The sequence below is a fragment of the Cnephaeus nilssonii genome, assembly GCF_951640355.1.
Source record: "Cnephaeus nilssonii genome assembly, chromosome: X".
Taxonomy (NCBI): domain Eukaryota; kingdom Metazoa; phylum Chordata; class Mammalia; order Chiroptera; family Vespertilionidae; genus Cnephaeus; species Cnephaeus nilssonii.
This window is the reverse complement of record NC_137071.1, coordinates 100,540,585-100,546,592: the sequence shown is the minus strand read 5'-3', so window position 1 is coordinate 100,546,592 and position 6,008 is coordinate 100,540,585.

Here is a 6,008-nt window from a genome sequence, read left to right as displayed (position 1 = left end):
AGCTTCCTTACCCATCTATACTACCTATGTCCTCAATACCTAGCATGCTATATAGCACATTACCAGAGCTTAATAATTATTGGCTAAAAATGAGTAGGAACATTATTAAGCAGGTATTTGAGGTAATTTAAAATTGCAAGAATCTTTCAATACTTCTTTTTCCCATGATCCTTCTTCCTATTCCCAAACCCAGTAAGTCACCTCTGCAAAATTTGCCCTAATGATAGCAGTTACATCAATCACATCTCTTTTGTTTCAAGTACCTTAGTGCAAATCTTCAAAGTACCATTTAAATTTACTACTTTGTTCCCTTTTGCCACACCTCTGAAAATATTGCTTTGCAAACATCATTCTCATGCTCAGCATTTTCCTACAAGTACAATTGCTTAAAAAAAAAACACCCAAAACCTAAGAATAAATTTAATGAAGAATGTAAAAGACCAGTACTCAAAAATTATAAGACACTGAAGAAATAAATTGAAGAAGATACAAAGAAGTGGAAGCATATACCATGTTCGTGGATAGGAAGAAATAACATTAAAATGTCCATACTACCCAAAACAATCTATAAGTTCAATGCAATTCCTATCAAATAACTAGAACAATATTCAAAAGTTAAATGGAACCCCAAAAGATCCCAAATAGCCACAGCAATTGTAAGAAAGAAGGACAAAGGGGGAGGAATCACGATACCAGATATCAAACTATACTACAAGGCCACAGTGATCAAAAAAGCAGGGCACTGGCATAAAAACAAACATATAGATCAATGGAACAGAATGGAGAGCCCAAAAATAAACCCACACTTCCACACTTTTATAGTCAATTAATATTTGACAAAGGAGGCAAAAACATGCAATGAGATAAAGATATTCCATTCAGCTCAGCTGGTATGGCTCAGTGGTTGAGCGTCAACTATGAATCAGGAGGTCACAGTTTGATTCCGGGTCAGGGCACATGCCCAGGTTGTTGGTGCAGGAGGCAGCCAATCAATGATTCTCTCTCATCACTGATGTTTCTATCTCTCTCTCCCTTTCCCTTCTTTTATGAAATCAGTAAAATTATATTTTAAAAAGATATTCTAATAAATAAATTGTGTTGGGAAAACTGGAAAGATACATGCAAAAAAATGAAAATAGACCACCTTCTTACACCTACACAAGAATAAACTCAAAATAGATTAACGAATTAAATGTTAGACTTGAAACTATAAAAATCCTAGAAGAAAACATAAACAGTAAAATCTCAGACATTTCTTGTAGTAATATTTTTTTCTGATATATCATCTCAGCAAGGTAAACAAAAGAAAAAATAAACAAATGGGACTACATCAAATTAAAATGTGTTTGCACAGCAAAGGAAACTATCAACAAAATGAAAAGACAACACAATGAAGGGAAAACATATTCTCCAATACATATGATAAGGGTTTAATATTAAAATTTTATAAGGAACTTATAAAACTCAACCCACAAAAAAAGGAACCAACAAACAATCCAATTAAGAAATGTGCAAAGGACCAGAATAGACACTTCTCCAAAGAGGACATACAGATGGTCAAGAGACATATGAAAAGATGCTCAAATTCACTAATCATCAGAGAGATGCAAATTAAAACTACAGTGAGCTATCACCTCACACCTGACAGAATGGCTACCATCAAAAAATCAACTAACAAGTGTTGAGGAGGATGTGGAGAAAAGGGAACCCTCATGTACTGTTGATGGGAATGAAGATTGGTGTAGCCACTGTGGAAACCAGTATGGAGTTTCCTCAAAAAATTTAAAAAATGGAACTGCTTTATGACCCAGTGGGAAGAGATCAACCAAAGAATTTGTATACTTATATACATTACCCAGGGACACAGACAATAAGGTGGTGAAGACCTGAGTCAGAGGGTGGAGACAGTTTAGTAGGGGTCAATGGGGGGAAAAAAGAGGACATTTGTAATACTTTCAATAATAATGATTTTTTAAAAAGAAAGAGGTTTTTTAGGGACCAATATTTCTTATGCCAAAGAAAGTTTTATCTAGCATTCGGTGATTTCTTCATCTCTATTTCATTTTATTTTTCTTTTGTTAAATTCAGGAAAATCTAATCTATTTTATTATGAAAACTAGAAGCCCGGTGCACGAAATTCGTGCACGGCGGGGGTTGTCCCTCAGCCCAGCCTGTACCCTCTCCAATCTGGGACTCCTAGAGGGATGTCCGACTGCCCGTTTAGGCCCGATCAGTCGGACATCCCTCTCACAATCCAGGACTGCTGGCTCCCAACTGCTTGCCTGCCTGCCTTCCTGATTGCCCCTAACCGCTTCTGCCTGCCAGCCTGATCACCCCCTAACCACTCCGCTGCCAGCCTGGTTGATGCTTAACTGCTCCCCTGCCAGCCTGTTTGCCCCCAACTTCCCTCCTCTGCCGGCCTGGTCACCCCTAACTGCCCTCTCCTGCAGGGTTGATAACCTCCAACTGCCCTCCCTTTCAAGCCTGTTCCCTCTCAACTGCCCTCCCTTGCAGGACTGGTCCCTCTCAACTGCCCTCCCTTGCAGGCCGGGTGCCTCCCAACTGCCCTCTCCTGCTGGCCACCTTGTAGTGGCCATCTTGTGTCCACATGGGGGCAGGATCTTTGACCACATGGGGGCAGCTATATTGTTTGTTGCAGTGATGATCAATCTGTATATCACTCTTTCATTAGATAGGATAGAGGCCTGGTGCACGGGTGGGGGCCAGCTGGTTTGCCCTGAAGGGTGTGACAGATAAGGGTGGGGGTTCCCTTGGGGTGTGGGCGGCCTGAGCGAGGAGCCTGTGGTGGTTTGCAGGCCAGCCACGCCCCCTGGCAACCCAAGGGGAGGCCCTGGTATCTGGAATTTATTTTTCTTCTACAATTGAAACTTTGTAGCCTGGGGTGGAACCAAGCCGGCTGTTCCCTCCGGGGCGGCAGCCATTTCTGTGGCAGTTAATTCACCTTCTACAATTGAAACTTTGTAGCCTTAAGCTGGTGAGCCCGGCCAGGGTGTGCGGAAAGCTTTGCTTCCCCTGTTGCCGCCAGCAACCCTGGCCTGCTCTCTCAAGCTCCATTCTGCCGCCATTTGTTTGAATTTGTTTACCTTCTATAATTGAAACTTTGTAGCTTGAGTGGAGGCTTAGGCCTGCAACAGCTATGGAAAGCTTGGCTTGCTCTGTTACCTGGGAAACCTTGCTCTCTGTGGCTGTAGCCATCTTGGATTGGGGTTAATTTGCATACTCACCCTGATTGGCTGGTGGGCATGACTTGGCTGGTGGGTGTGGCTTATGTAGCGGAGTGATGGTTAATTTGCATATTACCATTTGATTAGAGAGGATAATAATATGCTTTTATGTTACCTGATTATTTTATATTTGTTTTTATCTGCATACCTACATATCCATTCATCCCTCTACCCTTTATAGAGAGCTACTAAGCCCTGGCCGGTGTGGTTCACTGTGTCAGAGTGTCATCCCATACACGGAAAGGTTGTGGGTTTGATTCCTGGCCAGGGCACATAACTAGATTGTGGGCTCAATCCTTTGTCGGGGTGCCTATGGGAGGCAACTGATCGATGTTTCTCACATAGATGTTTCTCTTTCTTTCTTTCTCTCTCTCTCTCTCTCTTCCCCTCTCTCTAAAATCAAGAAACATGTCCTCAAATATCCTCGGGTGAGAATTTCAAAAAATAAGATATATATATATATATATATATATATATATATATATATATATATATATATATATATATTCTTTGTACTTTTATGTATTGCTTGAATTTTCATAGCTAGCCTGTTTCATGTTTATAAAAATATTCATTCCTATTAACATTAATGGCTCACTCTATGATAAAGAAGAAAGGGAGAAAGTGTGTTGGCCAAATATTTATTTTTGACCCTCAAATGAGGGTTTAAATGTAAATTTCCCATGTCAGAACTCTTTTACAGGGTTATCACTTAGGGAAATTTCAAATTGATTTAAGTTACTAAACATTTGCTACCTATATTGTTCTAATATGTAATTCTTTTTCTTTTTGCTTGTGGTGAAGCAAACCCTGACCAACAAAACACTGACAGAAGACATAAATTATCCTGTGAGTTAAAGGTGCAACCAAGGCTTTTATTATATGTAGCAGTTTAGAAGTTGTTCACAGACTGAACGCAAAAGGACCCTGGTGGCAATAGCTCTATGATACTCTATTGCAGACTGCTGGAGACCATGGTAACTGTGTGGCCTTCTACCATTCAACATACAATGCCATAGCACATGTCATTATACATAACCCAAAGCAGAGCCTGAGAAAAACAACACCTATTTAGAAGCATGCAGAAATAACATAATTCTGAGGTTCTAGGTGCAGTGATACAGGACCATTTTTATTTATAGATTTATTAATCTGTAGATTAATTACTAGCCCACTGAAGATATAACTAAAAATGGTGTGTACCCTACAGAAATATTCATGGGACTGGGAGTTAACTTCCTCCCCTTGAAAACCAGGCAAGTCTTCCTTTGGGGGATAGAATCTTTCTTCAGAAAGGACCTTTCCCAACAGAAAGGTTACAAAAATAATAGAGTTCATGTCTACCCTTAACCCAGTGCCCCTAACATTAACATACTACCTAATAAAATAGTAATATGCAAATTGACCACACCTTCGCTACGCCCAAACCACGCCCACCAGCCAAAGCCACGTCCACCAGCCAATCAGGGCGAGTATGCAAATTACCCAACAAAGATGGCGATTAATTTGCATACGCTGAGGGAGGGAGGAGTGAAGACTGAAGACAACTTAGAAGGAAGAGGGAGGGAAAGCGGAAAGCAAGGAGGCTGCCAGAGGGAAAGCTCCGGAGGGGCGGAGCAGGGCGGAGCGGGGGCAGGGCGGGCGGCAGCGGCACGTGGGTGCAGGCGCAGCGGCCGCAAAGGCGGCGGCAGTGGCAGTGCACGCAGCCGCAGCGGCCGCTTGCAGGATTCTTCCTGCAAATGGGCTACTAGTCTTATATAACCATAGAACAATAATCAAAACCAGGAAATTAACATTAATGAAATACTATTAACTACATGCCTTATTCAAGTTTCACCAGTATTTCCACTAATGCCATTTTTCTGTTCCAGGATCCCACCTTGCATTCAGTTGTTATTTCTCTTTAGTTCTCTCCAATCTACAGTTCCTCAGTTTTAATTTGTGTTTCATGACTTAGATACATTCAAAGAGCACTGAGCAGTTATTTTGAAGAAGAGGCCTCAATTTGGGTTTGTCTGTTTCCTCATAGCTAGATTTGAGGTTATGCAGTGCTGGCATGAATGCCACAGAAGTCATGTTGTGTGCCCTTCCCAGGACATCATAACAGGAGGCACATCATGCCCATGTGTTTTAGTACCATTACTATTACCCCTGATTACTTGGTGTAGGTTATATATAATTGTTTTCTCTACTGTAAAGTTAATATTTTTCCCTTTGCAATTGGTAAACATCTTAGAGATATTATGAAATATGACAATATCATGTTTCTCCTCAAACTTTCACTTACTGATTTTTTAAAAAATCTATGAGTGGGTCTTACCATAAATAATTATCATTGTAATGTTTGTCTAGTGATGATTTTATATTTTGCCCATTTCTCTACATATATTAATTGGAATCCTTCTATAAGGAAGTGCTGCCCATTCTCTTCTGTCATAGACTGTTTGTGCACCTCTTAAATTCATATGATGAAACCCTTCCCTCCAATGTGATGGTATTAGGAAGTGGGGCCTTTGGGAGGTAATTAATTATATGAGGTCATGAGGGATTAATGCCTTTGGAAGAGTCAAGAGAGAGTTTACTACTCTCTTTCTGCAATGTGAGGATATAAGAAGTCAGCAGTCTTCAACCTGAAAGAGGGTCCTCACCAGAACTTGACCATGCAGGCACCCTGACCTTAGATTTCCAATATCTAGAACTGTGAGAAATAAATGTATGTTGTTTATAAGCCACCAAGTTTATGGTACTTTGTTATAGCAGCCC